Raw genomic sequence first — 24,905 nt, forward strand, 5'->3', positions numbered from 1 at the left:
AACACGGGACCTAATTCCCGGTACTTCGACCCAGGTATTTACCAGGGTTTTTCCTGGGTCTTACACGGGTTGGCGGCTGTCTGAAAGGCGCCGACCCGGATTTTTCAACTCCGGGCATAGTAAACAGCGCTTATTGGCTGAGATGGCGGTGCACAGGCTGATTGGCTATGCGACTGGGTCTCCCTGATTGGCTGAATGGGCGGGGCAGTGGCGATGGCGTCTGATGTCATAATTGTGCTGCAGAAAAGGAGAGAGAGAGAAGCATGGCGCACTGGAAGGAAGAGGAGATCCGTGAGCTGCTGGCAGTCAGAGGGGAGGAGGAGATCCGCAAACAGATCAGTGGCACAGTGAAGGACGCGATAGTCTACACAAACATAGCTAAGGTCCTCACCTCAAGGGGCATTGTGCGGACCCAGCAGCAGGTAGTGAACAAACTGAAAGCTCTACACAAATACTACAACAAAGTTAATGACCATAACAGGCAGAAAAGTGGTGCTGCCAGAATGGAATGGGTTTACTACGATCAGAGTAATGAAGTATTTGGCAATTCTGCACTGGTTAATCCCATTGCCATATCATCGTCTAGTTGTGCATCTTCACGAAGTGTTACCCCGGAGAACAGCCAATCCTGCCCAATGACACCACCAATACTCTTTGATGACATCACAGAGATAAGTGACACAGATCCGATGGCTGCCACGGGGGTCCCAGACACCAATACACTTGAGGGTGTGGTTGAGGCGAGTGGAAGCAGTGCGAGTGGGACTCCAACTCCTGCACAGACTGAGACTCCGACATTGCGCAGGAACAGTAAGTTACTATACACCCAGTATTTTTGGGATGTTAACATTGTCCTGTATTGACTTGTCATTATAGTATGACTATGCTGATTTTACTATGCTGAAATCCAAACTCAATGTATCTGTTGCAATGTGAAGCTAGTGTGCAGTAGGCCGCAAGCACATATATGTTTACATTACGGCTTTGAATTCATTTGTAAATGTATTTTTTCTTTTCTTCTATTCCTAGTCTTTGATGTACCAGAGCGGAAGAAAAAAACTTCCAAGATGGAGCTAGCAACGCGCACAATGACCAGAATCCTGGTAAATCAGCTGCGAGATTCTGATGCTGAATTCCAGGCACAGGAGGATGACCGACTGCAGCGCTTCTTTGACAATGAAAGAGAGTTACAAAATTCATTTGTCAGTCAACTTGTTGGTCTACACGAATGAATTTCACGTGAAAACAGAGAGGCACAGATGTCCTTCCTTAATGGTCTAGTGTCTAGGTTACACACTCCACAACCTTATGTAATGTATCCTCCTCAGTACTCTGAGGGTCCTGTTAGAAATTACCAACAGCATAGCAGAGGGCTACCATTTATGCAAAGTAACCCCTCCAATCCACCTCATGCTACTCCACATGGCACAGTGCATAGTTATCCAGATGGCACAGGGAATAGTAATCCACATGTCACTGTACAGAGCAGTCCACATGCCAGTACCAGTCCAGAGGGCACAGTGCCTAGCACTCCACATGTCACTGTGCATAATAGTCCTGACGGCACAGGAAATACTAATCAATATGGCACTGTGCATACTTATGCAGATGGCACAGGGATTAATACACAAGATGGCAGAGTGCATAGTTATTCAGATGGCACTCATCATAACACTCCACTTAGCACTATTGTCAGCACTGCCTACAGACAATTGTAGACTTGTATGATGTTTTACATGTTTGCCGTCTACTTTATATTTCTTTTTTGTTGAAGCTTGTTGTTTTTGACATTATTGTTTATCCTGCCGTTAACAGGCCTGGCAAGAGCTTAGGGCAATGTGTGGGTGCCCTTTAAGTCAGCTACGTGTATATATGGGGGTGTACATAATTTAGAATGTACACACATTACCTCCATTTCTTTTGTATTTAAAAATTTGTATACTGCACTTAACAGGCCAGTCGTGAGCTTTCTCCCATGTGTGGCCGCTGTATTACCAAAAGTATACTGTATATGTGTCGTTTCTAAGGCTGGCCCTGACACACAGTTCTAATAGTTGGGGTGCCTCCCCTATTATATTTTATAGTTCCATGACAGCACAACCTATTTTTCTATTGTATTTATATATATATTTAAATTGTTGAATGCATTAAGGCCATGTTGTTAATGGCTAATGCATATTTGTTGAAAAATAAAAGAAGCACTTTAAAAAATTGAATACAGCAGGTGTTACATGTGACATAACATGTACATAACATGAGGCTTTCAAATAAAAAAAATTTGATTGCAAAACAAGACTTGTGTCGTCTATACTATGTCATTGTATGTATGCAGTAAGCAGACACCACCCACTTTTCATGACCTCATCTCTGTGTGCCGTAAAAGCAGTCCATTTATTATGACACACTGTATATTGCAGGGATAATCTGGGTTCTGTGTGAAAGGGGTCTACCCAGGAATTTCCCTGGAATTATGTGCTGTGTGAAAAGGGGTTAGGAGCAAATTCCCGGGTCCTTCCCGGGTTGAACGATATGGGAAAAACCCAGGTTTTTGGGATTTTTCTGTCTGAAAGTGGTATTAAGCAGTTTTCTCTCTGTGTTTAGTTCACTAGTGAACGTCATCTAGTGACGTCATCTCTAGTGAGCCAATAGGTTTCTAAATGTGTGTTCTTTTTGAAGGTAATCATAGGTTTATCTTCAATACAGTTTCTCAATATGGGGTCTTGTTGAAGAATGGAAAAATTATTGTATATGATAATTTTTATTTTACCTGATTTTATGTTAATTTAGATTTAAATGTCACAGATTCAGATGTGTCATCTTCACAATTTTCATCTTATCTTCTATTGGGTTTTCTATTATTATTCATTTAATTTTTTGGTTTATCTGTAAGAAGATCTGATCTATTTATAGACTAATACCCCTTTTCCACCTAAATTCCGGGTCTGACCCGGAGTTGGAACAAAGTTCCTATGCGGATCAGACCCGGAATTTTGCTGACGCCGACTCGGGATATTCCCGAGTCAGCGCCGCTCACACCGCAGTCGGGTCTGCATAGACCCGGCTTTTGCGGAGTGAAAGTGGTCGCTTGGAGATGACGCCCGTGTTAAACCCTGCTAGTTACCTGGGTTGGATTGCCGGGTCACTTGACCCGGCGAACCAACTCTCTCCCCTTTTACACCAGGGAGCTGCCCGGGTTAACCCTTCAAAAACCCGGGTTTTAGCTCCGGTGTAAAAGGGGTATTAGTGTATTGTTTAGCATTCTCCAATAAGTGTTCTGGATAAACCCTTCTTCTAAAGTTTTGGAATTTTGGAAAAGGAAATCTTCATCTTTAGCACAATTGCACCTCAATCTTAAAATTAGTTTTTAGGGATATTCTTTATCCATGGTTTGTGATGTCCACTTAAATAGTGTATATAATTATTAGCACCTACAGATTTTACATAATTGGATGGAACAATAGCATTTTCTTGTACCGAGAATGCAGTATCTAGGAAATTGTTTGAGTCATAACTGAAAGTGTGAGTCAAAGAAAGATTGAACGTGTTAGTGTTTAAATAATTAACAAATTCTAGTGCTAGTGCTGAACCTCCATCCCAAATAATAAATAACTCATCAATAAAACGGCTATAGAGGACCAGGTTGTCTCTATATGGCCGGTCCATATAAGTTGCTCCTCGAATCGGCCCATATAGAGATTTGTGAAACTTGGCGCGAACCTGGTCCCCTGGTTGTATATAGGGCCCTAACTAGACACTAATTATTTGCAGCAAGTATTAATTAATTAGATTTATTATACAATATTAGCGCCAGGAAGCGTAGTGCTATCACTACATTGTATGTTGTTGTCTTTTCCCAATGCTAACCTCTCTTTTTTTAGTACTCAGCTAATCCCTGACTTTCACTTGGCACCCAAGCAATCTGGTAGCCCTGCAGGATCTCCTTGTTGGTGGCTCTTTCCGTACTTTTACCTCTCTGCAAGAATAGTATTCCCCCTTCCAGGATGTATTTAATTATTATTAGGTGATCATTAGGCAGTGTCACTCGGCTCCTGGGGTTGATTCATACTTAACCTGCAAACTTACACCTCCACCTAACATTGGGTAATGGAAAGGTGACATATCTTATTGTTTCCATCATATACTTCAGTTATGTCCTTAAATTAAGTCACCCTCTCAATCCCATTGGGAATCTGATTTGGGACATCCTCGCATTGATGCTAAGTGGGTATTAATTTTTGCCATGACTTATCGTATATATCGTGTTTAAATCACTCTTAGATGCACATTATATATTTGTATAGACATACCTAATTCGGATTGGATACAGACTATGTGCCCTGAGCAATGTAAGTATTGCTTGAGACATTGTAGAGATGTGGGCCAGATTTACCATGTGTTTTTGTCTTACATCCTGGTTCATTGTTTTTGGGCTGACATATTTCCAATGGCAAATAAGGTGCTGCAGCTCAATTTGGTCCCTACCCCAGAACCCACTCTCCTACATCCCTACCCCCTAAAGTACTCCCTTTTTTATTATTTTCACAGTTGAAGCTGCTATCGCCCAGTTTTGTAAAGCTCTTCTTCCTCCCCCTCATTAAAGTTTTTCATAAGCTGTAATACCACTTTGATATGGAAACTGCCTTTGTACCATATACATCCTCACCTATGAAGTGGTTTGCTTGACACAAATACTGTATGTTACTGATGGTGAAGGGGCGTTGTTACTTTATAAATCACACTTATCTGACCTGCTTCCATTCAGCTAAAATGAAAGTAATTCTCCTCAGCCCATGTATGTTTTTTGTATTGTTCTTTATTGTGTTATAATATTTTCACATGCTGGTCTATAGTACTATATTGATCATGTTGTATTACTGGATTTTCCATGTATTCTCCATCCTTTTGTCCCCCCTTCCTTTGTTAATTTCTGTACTTCTAAAATTGTATGCTTTTCTCAATAACAACGTGATTAAAAACAAGAAGATAATACAAATAACACAAATAAAGGCTCCTCATGGTTCGTATCCTTTCACCTTTTACCAAGTTTTCAACATAGGGTCTGATTCTGAATCAGACATAACAGCAAATGCAGACGGCTCCTGTGGACAGCTGCAAACTGTGCATACACCAAACAATGCAATAACATTCTATGGTACCATGATTACGCACACGGAGGGAGAAATAAAGTGAAGATGGATTAAACTGTCCATTAAAAGATCACTACTGTCATCAAATTGGCATTTCTGGTTAGCAACTGGGTGGTTGCCATGAGATCGTGCAGAACAAATTAGTCTGTTACTGTGCTCATTGGTAACGTGAGGACACCAGTTTCAGTTTAATCCTGTGTACCCAGTACGGGGTGAGTGTAAGTCCCGATATTGATAATGAGAACTGCTGCTATTGATGGAAAAACAGTGGGTGGGGGGATGCATATGCATGGCGATGGAATAATACTTACAAAGATTGGCGGATACTCCCATAACCTTATTGTAGTAAGCTTGCTGCTGCTGCCGCCGCTGCCAAAGTCATTCTCACTCTTCATGCTGTACATGCACGCATGGTCCACTGAGGTCTACCCATACATCCACGCATGGTCCACCCATACATCCATGCATGGTCCACCGAGGTCCATCCATACATCTATGCATGGTCCACCGAGGTCCACCCATACATCAATGCATGGTGCACCCATACATCCACGCATGGTCCACCCATACATCCATGCAGGAACCATCCCGCCTGACTCCCTAAGAGTAACTTAAATGATCCACCGTAGGTGATGGATTGGTGTATAAAACAATCCTATCCAAGAGAGATGTAGCAAATTCTTTTTTTTTGTTAAAAACCCATATGCTGCTCTGATTGCATCACTACACTTCTCTCTTCCCTTATAAACTGACTGTGTAGTATATGTTTTGTCTTTTGCATTTTAGCTGATGGCTTTTTTTTCATATTAATGAAATCACTTAATCAATTATTCACTGTTTATTACTCTATTACCCTATATTGCAACACACACTTGTTTTTTCACTGTTAAAATCAATAAGAGGCATGATTTATAGGGGCTGATTCTAAGTGCTGTGACCGCGTTAGTGTTTTTTGCTAATGCTGGAACCAGCCCTTTCCCTGGTGTACACCTGAATGCACATGGACTGAGACACCCACTTTGAGTGTTGTCAGACGCTGTAATACTGCTTGGTGCATCCTTAGATGCCACCATCAGTCGAACTATCAAAACTTGCACCAGCCCCATGGCAGATGCAGATTTTCAATCAGAGAATGGCTTCCAGTGTAAGCGATTAAGCATCTGTATATGCAAACACTTCAACACCTGCGGTACTATGTACGGTACCATAATACACCCATAAGACGGACCATCGCTCTGCAGCTAAATAGCGACCCCCCCAGTAACTGCCGGGTACACACAGCACATTTCCAGTACATTTCTGATAACATACATCTCAATCGCAACTGCACCCCTGTGTGTACACACAATGTAACACATGCACCTAACAATCACACATGTTTTTAGGGTTTTTCAAGTAGGTGTCCCCCCAAATTAATAACCAGTCCTAGGTCAGCTGTCACCAGTGCTGGTTTCCCAAGGAGGGTTGGGCCCACAAAAAAAAAGTACAGCCTCCCATCCTACGTATAACTATACCTAGTGCCAATAGCAGTAGGGCTCTTCACTATACCAATGGGACTTTAGTTATGGAAGTTAATAAATGGTTAATAGTTTTAATAATATTGTTCTTTGCTGGGAGCAAGTCCCAGCAAGTTTTGTCATTATCAATTTTAGGGGCTGCCAGAGCATACTATTACTTGTGAATAACAAGTGCCAGCAGATCCTGGCAGATAGAGCTTGATGGCACTTGTAGTGCATCTGTAAATTAAATATATTATATACATATAGCTTTATTATGAATTGAAAACAAGTGTATATATATATATATATATATATATATATATATATAAATCAATCCAGATAGGCTGCACTCACTTGAAAGAGTGTATAGTCCAGGGTGCTCCATTAAAGACAATGAAGTCCGGAATACAATAAACAAGATTGGGCACTCACCATTCAGTAGAAAATTGTTTTAATTACTCACGAATAACATAGCAAAGTCGACGTTTCGGTCCCAAAAGAACCTTTGTCAAGACCGAACCTTTGGGACCGAAACGTCGACTTTGCTATGTTATTCATGAGTAATTAAAACAATTTTCTACTGAATGGTGAGTCCCCAATCTTGTTTATTTTATAAATATAAATATATATATATATATATATATATATATATTTATATTTATTTATACTTGTTTGCAATTCTTAGTAAAGCTATTTTCTCCAGCACTGCATTGCTCTGGGAACCTCCACAGGCTGCTGGATGCCTGTCTGGAGCAACCCTTGAACACTCTGGGCAGTTTTACAGCAGTGCAATTGGCTGCAGGGTGCCGTTTCAGGCTACCCTACATGCCACATTCAGTAACGGTGCCGGCCCCAGGGTACTAAGCCTGTGCGACTGCAACGCACACACACCCCTAGTTACAGCCCTGGTAAGACAGTCCGTGGTAGTGGCAATTCCTTCAGATTTTGCATTCTTTTTGTCTTGACTAATTCCTCATACATTCTTTTTTTCTTACAATAATACTTTAAAATATACTAATGTAATAGGTGTATCAGCATTCAGAGAAGACATAATCCAGATGTGGTCCTGGCTTCCTGCATAAAGGACAGGAGCCCATGCCAACATCTGGGTAGTAAGAACATATAACCACTTTTGGGCAGAAATCCAGAAATGATCTCCTTATATATAAACCTGAAAAGCAGATGAAGTTCCGGGCGCAGGCTCAGTCTGGGGGCACTAACTGCGGTGGATTAGCAGTAATATGAACATTGTTCTTCCGTTATATATAGACGGCCAGGATCTTTCCCTGGTGGAATGGCACAAAGTGATGGGGACACTGCAGGGAGCACCCTTGTACTGTGCACATCTGGTCCTGTTTTCATACTGTAGTTGGTGCAGCCCTTCCTGTACATAGGCTGTGCCCCCTGACCTCTGCTCCTCCTGCATTAGAACTGGAAGCACGGTAAGCAGTGAGCACCCCTCCGCCCTGCGTCATTCATATGGACACGCTTTGTGCAGTATTCCCTATGTAGAGTCACTGTCTTTTAGTGTTGTTGCCCTATTAATCTCCTTTTAGTGTTATTCCCATGTCAATGTCGTAACTAGAGTATTTGGTGCCCAGGGCAAGATGAAAAATAACATGCCCCCCCCAGCTGTGTGTGTACGCTGTGCCAAAACAGTGGGCATGGTCACATGCCACAAGGGGCGTGGCCACTGAAAATGGAGGCGTGTCAACATGACACGCCACTGTTTCTCGTCACTCTGGGAACATTCCATTCCATATGCACCTTAATGCCCCCAGTAGCAGTGCCCCTGGTGCATTGCCCTCAGTAGCAGTGCCTCTTATGCAATGCCCCCAATAGTAGTGCTCTTTATGCAATGCTCCCTGTAGTAGTGCCCCTTGTGCAGTGCCCCCAGTAGTAGTGCCCCTAATGCAGTGCCTCCAGTAGTAGTGCCCCTTACGAAATACTCCCAGTAGTAGTGTCCCTTATGCAGTGCCCTCAGTAGTGCCCCTTATGCAGTACCCCCAGTAGTGCCCCTTATGTAGTGCCACAGTAGTACCCCTTTGCAGTGCCCCCAGTAGTGTCCCTTATGCAGTGCCCCTTATGCAGTGCACCCAGTAGTGCCCCTTATGCAGTAGCTCCAGTAGTGTCCCTTATGCACTGCCCTGCTTCATTCGCATGGAAACGCTCTGTGCAGTATCCCCTGTGTAGTGTCACTGTCGTTTAGTTTTATTTTCCTGTGTCAGTGGTGTAACTAGAGTATTTGGCACCCAGGTTAAGATGAAAAATGGTGTAACCCCCAACTGTGTACGCATGCTGTGCCAAAACAGTGGGCATGTCAACATGACACGCCACCGTTTCTTGTCTCTCTGGGAACATTCCTTTACATTCCATATGCACCTTAATGCCCCCAGTAGCAGTGCCTATTATGCAGTGCCCCCAGTAGTAGTGCCCCTTATTCAATGCCCCCTGTTCAAGTACCCCTTATGCAGTGCCCACAATAGTAGTGCTCTTTATGCAGTGTCCCCAGTAGTAGTGCCCCTTATGCAGTGCCCCCAGTAGTAGTGCACCTTGTAGTAGTACCCCTTATGCAGTGCCCCCAGTAGTAGTGCCCTTTATGCAATGCTCCCAGTAGCAGTGCCCCTTATACAATGCCCCCAGTAGTAGTGCCCCTTATGCAATGCCCCCTGTAATAGTGCCCCTTATACAGTGCCCCCAGTAGTAGTGCCCCTTATGCAGTGTCCTCAGTAGTAATGCCCCTTATGCAGTGTCCCCAGTGGTGCCCCTTATACAGTGTCCCCAATGGTGCCCCTTATGCAGTACCCCCAGTATTTCCCCTCATACAGTGCCCCCAGTAGTGCCCCTTAAACAGTGCCCCCAGAAGTGCCCCGTATGCAGTACCCCCAGTAGTGCCCCTTATGCAGTGCACCCCAGTAGTGCCCCTTATACTGTATATTGCCCAAGTAGTGCCCCTTATACAGTGCCCCCAGTAGTGCCCCTTATACATAAAACACACAGAGACACAGAACACAAATTATACTTACACAAATCCACGCTCGGCGGCCGCTCCTCCAGTTCGCACTCTATAGGAGAGACGTCATGACATCAAGATGTCTCTCCCTTTGCCCATTGTGGGAGCCGGAAGGCGGAGCTCATAAGTGAGCTCCAGCCAGGCGCTGGCCCTGGGTGCAGCAGCCAATTAGAGTCTTTTTGACCATTATTGGTTGCTAAAACAAACACACCACTGCTGGATAGTACACTCATTGTCAGTGAATGTGCTATCCGGCGGCAGTGTGTTTGTTTTCATGCATAGTGCAGCTGTCGGACCCCCACAACCCCAGGATCAGACAGCGCCCAGGCCACGTTCCCAACTTGACCCCCTTCCCTAGTTATGCCACTTCTTCTGTATTGTATTAGTGTATTCAGGGCTCCCCCCTCCACATACTGCCCCTGCACTGCTTGAGCCAACACTATTCCTGCTTGTCATATTGCCCCAACAATACTCCCATTCCCCATACTGCCCCAAAACTGTTCCCACTCCTCATAATGTCCAAAACACTGACCCCACTCCTCATAATGCTCTAAACACTACTCCCTCTCCTCATACTGGTCCTACACTGCTCCCACTCCTCATACTGCTACTACATTGCTCCCACTCCACATACTGCTCCTACACTGCTCCCACTCCACATACTGCTCCTACACTGCTCCCTCTCCTCATACTGCTCCTACACTGCTCCCACTCCTCATACTGCTCCTACTCCTCCTCCTGCTCCTACACTGCTCCCACTCCTCATACTGCTCCTACACTGCTCCCACTCCTCATACTGCTCCTACACTACTCCCACTCCACATACTGCTCCTACACTGCTCCCACTCCACATACTGCTCCTACACTGCTCCCACTCCTCATACTGCTCCTACACTGCTCCAACTCCACATACTGCTCCTACACTACTCCCACTCCACATACTGCTCATACACTGCTCCCTCTCCTCATACTGCTCCTACACTGCTCCCACTCCTCATACTGCTCCTACTCCTCCTCCTGCTCCTACACTGTTCCCACTCCTCCTCCTGCTCCTACACTGCTCCCACTCCTCATACTGCTCCTACACTGCTCCCACTCCACATACTGCTCCTACACTGCTCCCACTCCACATACTGCTCCTACACTGCTCCCTCTCCTCATACTGCTCCTACACTGCTCCCACTCCTAATACTGCTCCTACTCCTCCTCCTGCTCCTACACTGCTCCCACTCCTCATACTGCTCCTACACTGCTCCCACTTCTCATACTGCTCCTACACTACTCCCACTCCACATACTGCTCCTACACTACTCCCACTCCACATACTGCTCCTAGACTGCTCCCACTCCACATACTGCTCCTACACTGCTCCCACTCCTCATACTGCTCCTACACTGCTCCCACTCCACATACTGCTCCTACACTACTCCCACTCCACATACTGCTCCTACACTGCTCCCTCTCCTCATACTGCTCCTACACTACTCCCACTCATCATACTGCTCCTACACTGCTCCCTCTCCTCATAATGCTCCTACACTACTCCCTCTCTTCATAACTGCTCCTACACTGCTCCCTCTCCTCATACTGCTCCTACACTACTCCCACTGCTCATACTGCTCCTACACTGCTCCCTCTCCTCATACTGCTCCTACACTGCTCCCACTCCAAATACTGCTCCTACACTACTCCCACTCCACATACTGCTCATACACTCCTCCCTCTCCTCATACTGCTCCTACACTGCTCCCACTCCACATACTACTCCTACATTGCTCCCACTCCAAATACTGCTCCTACACTGCTCCCACTCCACATACTGCTCATACACTCCTCCCTCTCCTCATACTGCTCCTACACTGCTCCCACTCCACATACTGCTCCTACACTGCTCCCTCTCCTCATACTGCTCCTACACTGCTCCCACTCCACATAATGCTCAAACACTCCTCCCTCTCCTCATACTGCTCCTACACTGCTCCCACTCCACATACTGCTCCTACACTGCTCCCATTCCACATACTGCTCCTACACTGCTCCCACTCCACATACTACTCCTACACTGCTCCCACTCATACTGCTCCTACACTGCTCCCTCTCCTCATACTGCTCCTACACTGCTCCCTCTCCTCATACTGCTCCTACACTCCTCTCTCTCCTCATACTGCTACTACACTGCTCCCTCTCCTCATACTGCTCCTACACTGCTCCCTCTCCTCATACTGCTCCTACACTGCTCCCTCTCCTCATACTGCTCCTACACTCCTCCCTCTCCTCATACTGCTCCTACACTGCTCCCTCTCCTCATACTGCTCCTACACTCCTCCCTCTCCTCATACTGCTCCTACACTGCTCCCTCTCCTCATATTGCTCCTACACTCCTCCCTCTCCTCATACTGCTCCTACATTACTCCCTCTCCTCATAACTGCTCCTACACTACTCCCATTCCTCATACTGCTCCTACACTGCTCCCTCTCCTCATACTGCTCCCACTCCACATACTGCTCCTACACTGCTCCCACTCCACATACTGCTCATACACTGCTCCCACTCCACATACTGCTCCTACACTGCTCCCACTCCACATACTGCTCCTACACTGCTCCCACTCATACTGCTCCTACACTGCTCCCTCTCCTCATACTGCTCCTACACTGCTCCCTCTCCTCATACTGCTCCTACACTCCTCTCTCTCCTCATACTGCTACTACACTGCTCCCTCTCCTCATACTGCTCCTACACTGCTCCCTCTCCTCATACTGCTCCTACACTCCTCCCTCTCCTCATACTGCTCCTACACTGCTCCCTCTCCTCATACTGCTCCTACACTGCTCCCACTCCACATACTGCTCATACACTCCTCCCTCTCCTCATACTGCTCCTACACTGCTCCCACTCCACATACTGCTCCTACACTGCTCCCACTCCTCATACTGCTCCTACACTGCTCCCACTCATACTGCTCCTACACTGCTCCCACTCATACTGCTCCTACACTGCTCCCTCTCCTCATACTGCTCCTACACTACTCCCATTCCTCATATTGCTCCTACACTACTCCCTCTCCTCATACTGCTCCTACACTCCTCTCTCTCCTCATACTGCTACTACACTGCTCCCTCTCCTCATACTGCTCCTACACTGCTCCCTCTCCTCATACTGCTCCTACACTCCTCCCTCTCCTCATACTGCTCCTACACTGCTCCCTCTCCTCATACTGCTCCTACACTGCTCCCACTCCACATACTGCTCATACACTCCTCCCTCTCCTCATACTGCTCCTACACTGCTCCCACTCCACATACTGCTCCTACACTGCTCCCACTCCTCATACTGCTCCTACACTGCTCCCACTCATACTGCTCCTACACTGCTCCCACTCATACTGCTCCTACACTGCTCCCTCTCCTCATACTGCTCCTACACTACTCCCATTCCTCATATTGCTCCTACACTACTCCCTCTCCTCATACTGCTCCTACACTACTCCCTCTCCTCATACTGCTCCTACACTACTCCCACTCCTCATACTGCTCCTACACTGCTCCCTCTTCTCATACTGCTCCTACACTGCTCCAACTCCACATACTGCTCCTACACTGCTCCCTCTCCTCATACTGCTCCTACACTACTCCCACTCCTCATACTGCTCCTACACTGCTCCCTCTCCTCATACTGCTCCTACAGTACTCCCTCTCCTCATAACTGCTTTTACACTACTCCCATTCCTCATACTGCTCCTACACTGCTCCCACTCCTCATACTGCTCCTACACTGCTCCCATTCATCATACTGCTCCTACACTGCTCCCTCTCCTCATACTGCTCCTACACTGCTCCCTCTCCTCATACTGCTCCTACACTCCTCCCTCTCCTCATACTGCTCCTACACTGCTCCCTCTCCTCATACTGCTCCTACACTCCTCCCTCTCCTCATACTGCTCCTACACTGCTCCCTCTCCTCATATTGCTCCTACACTCCACCCTCTCCTCATACTGCTCCTACATTACTCCCACTCCTCATACTGCTCCTACACTGCTTCCTCTCCTCATACTGCTCCTACATTACTCCCTCTCCTCATAACTGCTCCTACACTACTCCCATTCCTCATACTGCTCCTACACTGCTCCCTCTCCTCATACTGCTCCCACTCCACATACTGCTCCTACACTGCTCCCACTCCACATACTGCTCATACACTCCTCCCTCTCCTCATACTGCTCCTACACTGCTCCCACTCCACATACTGCTCATACACTCCTCCCTCTCCTCATACTGCTCCTACACTGCTCCCACTCCACATACTGCTCCTACACTGCTCCCACTCCTCATACTGCTCCTACACTGCTCCCACTCATACTGCTCCTACACTGCTCCCACTCATACTGCTCCTACACTGCTCCCTCTCCTCATACTGCTCCTACACTGCTCCCTCTCCTCATACTGCTCCTACACTACTCCCATTCCTCATACTGCTCCTACACTACTCCCTCTCCTCATACTGCTCCTACACTCCTCCCTCTCCTCATACTGCTCCTACACTACTCCCACTCCTCATACTGCTCCTACACTGCTCCCTCTTCTCATACTGCTCCTACACTGCTCCAACTCCACATACTGCTCCTACACTGCTCCCTCTCCTCATACTGCTCCTACACTACTCCCACTCCTCATACTGCTCCTACACTGCTCCCTCTCCACATATTACTCCTACACTACTCCCTCTCCTCATAACTGCTCCTACACTGCTCCCACTCCACATAATGCTTTAACACTACTCCCACAATATTTCACCCCCTCCCTCAAATACTGCACCCCTTTCAAATACTGAGACAACCCCCCACCACCACATACTGCACTCTCCTCCAATACTGCCCCATTTCACACTTCAGCCCACGTCACCCTCAGGCTTGAGTACTGCATGCTGGTGCTGGCATTCTCACCCCTGTCGGGATTCTGGTGCCAGGATGCCGAGCACTGGAATTCTGTGTGCTGGGATCCCAACTACATCCCGTAATTGACAGGTAGTCGGCGTTTGGGGGTGGTAACAAGAGGTGGCTACAGAAACACAGTTGTGTCTGGTCCATTTAAAAACTGTTTTCTGAGAGTGCATATATTAGCTACTGCAATCTTGCTAACAGCTGGAGAGCCGCTCTGTTTGAGACAGGTCAGACATACTCAGAAGCTCGATTGGCGCCCGATCTGCAATGATATTTCTGATGTTTAAATTATTGCACATTGTTGGACTGATATGAGAAGGCAGTAGTGGGCATCCCTATGTTCAAGTAAACTTCAGAATCGTTAGCATATATTCACAAGTGCAGTGATAGAAAGAAAGTGAAAGAAAGTGAAATTGCGAAAAATTGCAATTCTGTCCAAATCGGAATCAGGCCCAAAGATGCAGAATTGGTCACAGATTCTTTGACAATCAACCTTCTAAATAACCTGATGGTTGCGGCAATGAGACACCAGGGCAGGGGCATATCTATAATGGGTACAAGGTGTGCGGTGCACACAGCGGGGGGCCCACAACGCACACCCTGCACCCATATAGTTTCATACTTACCCGTTGTAGTCACCGGTGCTGCAGAGCAGCAAAAGTCACTGAGAAAATGGCAGTGGCCATTTTACCGGTGACTCTGCACAAGCACAGTACTGCTGTCCCCAGGAAAACGGCGCAGGCGCCATTTTCCAGGAGACCCACGCATGTGCAGCAGATTTTAGCACTGCTGCGCCACCTGCCGCGGCACCGCACAAGGGAGGGTGGGGCCCGCACTGAGTCTGCCTACGGGACCCTCCTCTCTTAAAACGCCCCTGCGCCAGGGTCATTTTTATTGTGTACGGGATTGCAGATACAGGCTGTGACACGTCAGCTCCCCCAAATGCTCCTTGACTGTCAATCACACTGCAAATAAGAAGTACCTTCATGCATGCACAGATTACCAATAACCACTCAACTCAGACTTGCCTACCTTTTCAGATCTCTTCCCGGGAGAAGCCCGGGTAAGAGAAGCAGGAGGGGAACGATGGGGGCGGGGCCTGACGATTTGCGTCATTAAGCCCCGCCCATTCACGGTAAAAATGCCGCGATAGGCTAGAATTTGCATAGGGGGCGGGGCCAAATGACATGATTCATGTAGAATCATGTTTTAAGCCCCACCCCCTACACGGAGACCCACGATCGCCGCGGGTATTCTCATTCTGCCCACTTCACTAGGAAGTCGGCAGAATGCGGGAGAAATGCCTACCCTTCCGGGGGTGCGGGTGGTTACCCGAAAAATCGGGAGTCTCCCGCGAAAACCGGGAGGGTAGGCATGTATGACTCAACTGCATAAATATCTGAATTGTGTACATCTCTGAATCAGTCCCTCAATCACTTATAAGTAATAACTTGTTACAAATGGGTTGTAGTTATAATCCTCACAGACAGGATGCCGGCACTTAGAATGCTAGTGCCAGAATCCCGACACCTGTCAGAATCCCGGTGCTGGCATCCCGATTGCCGGCATCCCGATGGTAAGTACTGGGGTTAGGGGGAGGGTTAGAATCTAGGGTTAGGCACTAGGGGGAGGGTAAGGGTTAGGTTTAGGGTGTGGGGAGGAGTTAGGTTTAGGCACTGGGGGGTTAGGTTTAAGCAGCAAACAGTGAGGGTTAGGGAGAGGATACTGATAGGTGTCGGTATGTTGGCGTCGAGATTCTGCTGCAGGGATCCCGAGAACCGGCATCCTATACCCAATTCATTACAAATCCCTGCTCCTGTCCATCAATAATAAAACTGTGTGTAAAACTTTAAATACATGAAAATACTTTTTTATCCCCATAACATAGGAAAGTATATACAGTATATATATATATATATATATATATATATATATATGGCTAGTTTTATGCTTTTAATACTGTATTGCATGGTATGGTGATATAGTCATTACATTACACTTGGGAGCATAAAATGGCCTTAACATAGTACAGCTCCCTCCCTACATGGTTACTTATGTCATTGGGTAAGAGGAGAGATGGGCATGCCATTAGTGTTTAGCCAGTTGTATATTTGAAGACCTAGGAGACTCACTGCACCAAACACTCCCTTGCCCCAATCCCCAAAAGCTACCTCTTAATAACATTCCTCACATAAATATACACCGCACACACATATGTTGCCCATAGTAATTCCTTCCTTTCCACATGAGGTCAATTTAATTTTGTGCCACTTCAGTGCACTAACCATCTGACTCATGTTGGCCCCTGATTTTTCCCCAGGTATCTTCTTCACATTGCTCTCTTGTCTTGTCTGTCTCTACCATTCCCTGCTGTTCCCTGCTACTTTGCTTTGTGTAAGCCCCACTTTGTCTCCTTTATGTCTCTGCATCCCATTGCTCCTTTCTTCAACTATGCTCCATCTACCCAGCCCATGACTTGTCACCCTAGTCTCTCTCCTCCCCTTGTTTCATGGCTGCCACTGTTCTTGTCACCCAAAACTCTGTTCTGTCTCTTTGCCCTCATATCCTTTGCCACCTTGTTCTTCCCATGTCTCTTTCTGCCCTTGCTTCATAGTTGCGCAATAGACAGTCCTCTCCCATCATTATGTCCCTCTTCTATTTTCCCTATATAGCTTATTCCTCCCAGTCCCCACTTCCTTACTTGAGTAATTTCTGCCTTGTATTTTACATGACTTCCCTTAGCTATCTGAGCCACAGTTTATGTAGCTTTTCTACAAGTGCTTCATATGAGGACACAATCAGACACCAGGACAATTTCCAAGATTCCCATTATTGACAGACTACATTTTAGTGGCTCAGTTTGTGCAGAGAAGGGGGCCTACCGTGATCAGATATATGGGGGAGATTTATTAAAGCTTGGTGAGAGATAAAATGGAGATAGATAAAGCACCAACCAATCAGCTTACAGCTTCTATCATTTTGTAAACACAGTTTGTCAGAACTAAAGCACTGTGATAATGGAGGCACTGCCTCAGTCACACACACACTAAAACATAGAGTCCCTTCACAGTCTCTGAGCAGCACCTCAAAGTTATAGCCTTACTTACCCAGTCCCAGGAAAGAGATTTGTGAAATAAACATATAGAACATAAACACATTTCCTATCAGTCTATAATTTCTTCAGGAGTATAATGAAAATGTTCATGTTTCGGATTTAGCTACATGCACTATACCAGTTTCCTTCTGTATTCACCATACAGTGCTTGGCACTTGTTCTTATTCTGCATACTGTATAGGGTATAAATGTAATGGAAACTTTAAAATGAAATGAAATAATAATCCTGTCTGATCATGTAATGCTGAGTGATGTAGTACCATATTTCATCCATTTGTACAGCATGCTTTATTTTCCCAGATGTGGCTGTGTAGCAGAAAATTGTATTCAGATGCTGGTACTTTGCATACATACCTAGTAAAGTATAAATTAAGAATTGTACTTTCATGAATTGTAATGTAAATGCTTTACTAGAAAAATCTGCCAATCCTGATAAATCTTTCAGTAACAACCTTTGCATGCAGGGTACCTATCACATGTAGTCTAAGGATGTAAGGAAGAAAGGAATTTTCTAACCAGCCGCCCAGCTTTCAGCTACTTATTTTTCCTTTATGTTTTGGTATAAAAAATAATTGTTTTTTGACTGTCTTGGATGTGAGGTTGTCATGGTAACGTCACAGACTGCATTTGGACTCTAGGGAGATCTCCATATTGCGCCTTGTACACTTAATTATTCAACTTTTCACCTCGGTAATGAAGCATCTAATTTAAAACTTATCAAAAAGAAAGACAAGATCATGGATTTTATTAACTCAATTGAATGTTATTATTGTTGTTTTTCTTATTAAGTTTAAACATTTATTTTTATTACATCACTGTAGTGTAAACCGATGCCTGAATTCTGTTGTATACTCTGGAAATATTGATTGAAGGTGGAGTGGGGATAAACTTAAAAAAAAAATTTGATTAAATTGAATATCTGCTGTTCTTTATCCTTTTTATACAATATTATGTATAAACATTTAGAAATAGTAATTGGGTCACTTATGTTACAAATAATTCTGGTTGTAGTTTTCACTTTCCTTTTTCTTGCAATGAGCTGAAATTGAATAGATGAAGCCGAAAGAAAATCAAGTTGGGTTCTAGATTGCTGGAAATGGTTCCCTGCTACAATATATTTGTGACTGACCTCTTGGAGGATTTATTTCTTAATAGAGTGGTACAAATGGTGTGCCAAACATTATTATGTAATTTCTCATATGTTAGAATTCACGTTTCATAATAATAATAGTAATAATAATAATAATGTTATTATAACAATGTTATTCTAAAAAAATAAGTGATTAACACTTCTGGCTGATAGGCTATAAATTTAGAGAATATGCTTTCTCCCTAGTCTATATCTCCCTGTACATTACTCTTAATCCAGTTAATACTATAAGTCATCACATCAGCCAGGCAGCAGAAGATTTGAAAAAAGCGGCCCAAATGGAAGTAGCAGACTACAGGAATAAAACTTTATTAATTGAAATTAGATAAAATAAACAATATTATATATAATGTAAAATGTATTTTATCTACTGTATATTTTAAATATGAAGCATTTTAAGAGCTAATTTATAATCCTGAACAAAACATAAAGGAAAACAATATATTTATAATAAAAGTAATATATATGTAAAATACTTACCAAAGTGACTGTAATCTCCTCTTTTCTCTCTCTTCTGTCTTCTCTCTTCTGATGTCTCCTGTGGAACTATGAAAGCAGTGTGGGGTGTCCAGTTAGACGAAAATTGCTTAACACAGGTGAATAATCCACGTCTGTGATATTTGTTATTTAGTTAGAAATCCGCATTAAGGGCCTGATTCAGAGTTGTGAATAGAGGGGGTGATTCAGTAGTGGACGGAATTGCAATGCTACACAAAGCAGCTTTGCAATTCCGTCCTTGCAAATATGCAAATGCAGCAAAGGTCGCAGGCTGGTGGACAGAGGTGACCCATTGAGTAAGCCTCAGCTTACACAGGCTGGATGGCTTACAAGGCCAGGAAACTGCGTTCGTGGACGTGACAAGCCCCGTTATCCACAGCTTGGGATGCGTGCGATCACACAGGACCTGTTCTGCACATGTGTAAAACGGGTCCTGTGCATGCTCAGAGTCACGAAAATCAGGAGTCTGCGTTCAGCATTGCACTAGTGTGCAGTGCCATATCAGTCCCAGAGTAAGAAATAGCCAGTAACTGTGCAACTGGACAAACCATGTTGCAATGCAAGGGGTGCAAATACATTTTTTATTACATGTGGGGTTTATTTTTACACTGCAATTTTGATTTCAGTTTGGACACACCCCTTCCAAATCTAAATCTGCCCCACCTACAGCATGGTTTTACCAAGATGCACAGTTACTTTCTGTTTCTTACTCTATTCCCAACTCTGAATTAGGCCATAAGTTAACCCAGTCTCATTGGGAATTAATTCAAATCCTTATTTTAAGGCAAAAATTTGAGACACAGTGCAAGACCTCCTAGCAATAATATTGTATTTACATTTTTATTAAATAGGAAAATATGGCCAATAAAGACATACAGTATAGTTTTTCAGGTGATTTTCTCCCCTTACCTTTAGACTGTAAGCTCCATGAGCAGAGCCCTCCTCCCTCCTGCTCTCATTACCTACTTTTCTTGCACACCAGCAACGCTCTATACCTCCTCCTTGGGCTCTCTGTCCCTGGACTACACTCCTCTGTTTTTGTTTCTTCAGACGACCTAGACCCTATATCTGCGCCCACACTAATAGCTACAGGTTTCAGCTTACACTGAATATTTCCATTGCACCCCATGCATCAGTGGCTGTGTTGAGTTTTGTAATGCTATTTGTTACTTGTCTACAGTGGCGTAACTAGGGTATTTGGAGCCCAGGGCAAATTTGAAAAGGGAGCCCCCCCAACATCCCGATATGTGCGCAGAAAAAAAATGGGCGTGGTCACTTAAAAATGGGGCGTGTCAACATGACACACCCCTTTATTTTCACGCTGAACATTCCTATCCATATGCACCTTAACCCCAGTAGTACCCCTTATACAGTACCCCCAGTATGCAGTTGTGGTCCCTCTTATACAGGCCCATAGTAGTGCCACTTATACAGTATCCCCAGTAGTGGTCCCCCTTATACAGCCCCCAATTAGTTTCCCTTACTCAGTGCCCCCAGTAGTGGTCCCCCCAAATGCAGTTCCCTATGTAGTGTTCCCCCTTATGCAGTGCCCCCAGTAGCAGTCCCCACAATGCAGTGCACCCAGTAGTGGTATCCCCTTATGCAGTGCCCTTTATATAGTGCCCCCAGTAGCAGTCCCCCCCCCTATGCAGTGCCCTTTATATTGTGCCCCAGCAGTAGTCCCCTCCCATGCAGGTTTCCCGGTAGTGGTCCCCCTTATGCAGGCACCCAGTAGTGATCCCCCCTATCTAGTGCCCCCTGTAGTGGTCCCCGCAGTGCCCCTAGCAGTAAGCCCCTTATATAGTGCCCCCAGCAGTAGTCCCCCCCTCCCATGCAGTGCCCCCAGTATTGGTCCCCCTGATGCAGGCTCCCAGTAGTGACCCCCCCTATCCAGTGGTCCCTGTAGTGGTCCTTCCTGTTATTGCCCCCAGTTGTGGTCTCCCCAGTGCAGTGCCCCTAGTAGTAGGACCCTTTTATAATGCCCCCAGTAGTAGTCCCCCCCCCAAGTAGTGGTCCCCAGTTGAGGTTCCCCCTCCTGATTAAGTGCCCCCTGTAATAGCCCCCCCCAGTAGAGGTCCTCCCAATAATGGTGCCCACAGTAATAGCCCCCCCAGTAGAGGTCCTCCTAATAATGGTGCCCCTAGTAATAGCCCCCCCCAGTAGAGGTCCTCCTAATAATGGTGCCCCCAGTAATAGCCCCCCCCAGTAGAGGTCCTCCCAATAATGGTGCCCCCAGTAATAGCCCCCCCAGTAGAGGTCCTCCTAATAATGGTGCCCCCAGTAGTAGCCACTCCCCCCATTGTGCCCCCAGTAGTAGCCACCCCCCTGTTGTGCCCCCACCCCAGTAGAGGTCTCCCCAGTGGTAGCCACCCCCGTTGTGCCCCCAGTAGTGCTGACAGGTTTTTCAAAATATATATAAAAACATACTTACCTGAATCCACGCTGCTGCTGCTCCTCCAGTCCGCGACGCCGCTCCTGCCACCCGCCAGTCCTCCCGGGCTGCCGCGCTCAGCATAATGGGGCAGACGTCATGACGTCTGTCCCATTACCCACTGCAGGAGCCTGACGGAAGTCCGGCTCTTGCAGTGGGTGCTGCAGCAGTCAATGAGAGTCTATCTGACTCTCATTGGCTGGTGTTTAACACACGCATCGCCGCCAGCGCCGGTCCTGTATAAATGTGTAGCGCTGACCGCACTCACTGCGGTCGGCGCTACACTGGTCTGGTGGCTAACTAGGGCGGGCCGGACCATGGCCGGCGGCACCCCGCGCGCTGCCGGTCCCACGGCGCCCAGGGCACGCACCCTGCCCGACCCCCCCTAGTTACGCCACTGCTTGTCTATTGTATTGTACTGTACTATATTACCCTGGGAAGCAGTATGATTTACTGCCAGCTGTATGGTGGCAGCCCGACAGAGGAGGAAATCCCGATGGTCCTTAGGGTAAGTATATTTATTTATTTATTACCAGTTTCTAATATGGCGCAGCATATTCCATTGCGCTTTACAATTGGAAACATTTATAGAACAAAACATGGTAATAACAGACAGACATAGAGGTAAGAGGGCCCTGCTTGCAAGTTTACAATCTATAGGGAAATAGGCATTGATACACAAGGATAGGTGCTATATATATTGCAATTTGGTCCGGGCAGAATGCAGAGTTTCTTGGTGGGCTGCATGATCCAGTCACACAGGAATGTAGGCCAAATGTCAGGAGTATGTGAAAGAAAGACAATATATGAGGTTATGTGTGGACTGTGAGAGGGGATGTAATAAGACATAGAAGCTATGAAGGTTATGTGGTCAGTTCTGGAATCTGATAAGCTTGTCTGAAGAGGTGAGTTTTCAGGGAAAGCTTGAAGGATTGAAGACTAGAGGTAAGTGTTATTGTGCGTGGTAAGGCATTCCATAGAGTGGGTGCAGCCCGAAGAAAGTCCTATAACCGTAAATGGGAGCAAGTAATGTGCGGGGATGAGAGACGCAGATCTTATAACTAACCTAATTCCACCCCCTAACCCTCCTTTAGGGTTACCTAACCCTAACCTCCCCCCAAGTGCCTAACCCTAATCCCCCTCTAAGTGCCTAAACCTAACCCCCCCCTTCCCCGCAGCCTAACCCTAAGTCTCCTGAGGGGGTGCCTAATCCTAACCTCCACCCGGGGGTGCCTAACCCTAAGCCCCCCCTTCCCCTAGCCTAACCCTAACCTCCCGGGGGGGTACCTAACCCTAAGTTCCCCCCTGGAGCCCCTAACCTAACCCTCCCCCACGCGCAACTGTCTGCTCCCGGCGCTCGGTAAGCCGGGTGTCGGGCTCCCGGCGTAGGTCTAATGACAGGCGTCGGGATTTCGACGCCTGTTATTTGTACCTTGCCGGGATTAAGGAGTCGGGAATCCGGCGGTCAGTATTGCGACCACTGGGTTCCCAAATGCTTCCCATTACCCTTTACTGTCATATTGTTTTGCCCTATAAAGCGGACTACTTGTGATGCCCTCTTACACCAGGGGAAGACTGATACTACTACTAGCATTTGCATAGGATCGCAGCCGTGACTCTGGCTAGAGCTGAAGCAGCAGCGCCCAGCTTTGAATCAGGCCCATAATGTCCATATGGTTAAAATACTAGCAGTATACTCGTGTCTGGATACTGGTTTTGGCCTTCTCGTGTCTACATAGTCATTGTGGACATGGTGACTGTATACATTATAACTTCATTCCTTTAGGAAGAAGAGTTTGTGTTATTAATGTCTAGAACTAGATAAGTTAGACAAGTTACTGCTGATGATAGATAGATAGATAGATAGATAGATAGATAGATAGATAGATAGATAGATAGATAGATAGATAGGAATCGGTATGTACCGACACACGGGAACAAGGTAGTCAGAATCCCGACGCCTGGATCCCGACAGGGTTAGCATACCAACATTTGACGGTCAGAATGCTAACCCGGTGCCTGAACCTAACCTTCCCCCTAGAGCCTAAACTTAACCTCCCCCTCCCTGCACCCTAAACCTAATGCTCCCCCTAGTGCCTAAACCTAACCCCTAACCCTCCCCCCCCACCCTGCTACTTACCTTCGGTATCCCGGTGGTCGGGATGCTGGCGCCTGTATTTTGACCGGCGTCTGTATTCTGACATCGGTATTGCAAACGTCGGCATCCCCTCCGCCGGGTTTGCCAAACGCATACAGATAGATAGGTAGATAGATAGATAGATGGATAGATAGATAGATCGATAGTACAGCTTAAAGGCAAACAAAGTAATTAAGAATCCTATGCAATCACTGTTGAGTTACTGTCATCCCAGTTCTAATAATAATTGTTTTCACTCAAAGTCCATTATTTGGATGGGATAACAATAGATTTGCATTTAAACCTTTAAATCAATAACATCCACTTGTAATTTGTGCATGAATACTATGGCTCTGGCATATTTTGAAAAAAAAAATATTTAAATAGTGAATAAATTATGAAAATATGTCTTTCTAATAATTATTTTTCTTTTCCATTTTTATGTTAAGCTTTTTGATTTTGTCATGCCTATCAAAGATCTCTAATGAGCACTCAGAGAGTAAAACATAATTTAAAGAGACTCAGAGCTGGATAAAAAGGAAACCAGGTTTGGGTTTTTTGGAGGTGAGAGGGGTTTGGGGGTTGAGCTCTATATTATCAGTTTCCTGTACATATTGAGACCATATCTACACTTCTCAATTGATATCTAGGTCTAGCCCATGATTTGACCCCCTCCTCACACCAGGAATGTCTCTGCAATAGAAATGAGTGTGAAAGCAGTGCAGTGGATGATGAGCAGGTAATTGGAGGCTGCTTGGCACTGCACTGTCATAATTGCCAGGCAAATGACATTCCATCCCTTGCAGACGTCAGGGTGAGCATCAGCAGTGACATACCATTTCCACTGCGGATAGCAGGCTATTTTTTTTTAGAATGAGCTATGAAATAAGGAAAAATTTTACTTAATAACTCATTAAATCATAATAGGGATGATATATCCCATAAAAGTATAAATCTTGTTTTGTAATTAGCTT

At 45.7% G+C, this 24,905-nt stretch overlaps 1 pseudogene; it reads left to right on the forward strand.

Annotated features, from left to right (window-relative positions):
• Positions 1–263: 263 nt before the first annotated feature.
• LOC148521872 (uncharacterized) overlaps positions 264–24,905 on the forward strand; it is a 43,538-nt pseudogene continuing 18,896 nt past the window's right edge.

The sequence above is a fragment of the Taudactylus pleione genome, unplaced genomic scaffold, assembly GCF_031769625.1.
Source record: "Taudactylus pleione unplaced genomic scaffold, aTauple2 ptg000154l, whole genome shotgun sequence".
NCBI classification, from domain to species: domain Eukaryota; kingdom Metazoa; phylum Chordata; class Amphibia; order Anura; family Myobatrachidae; genus Taudactylus; species Taudactylus pleione.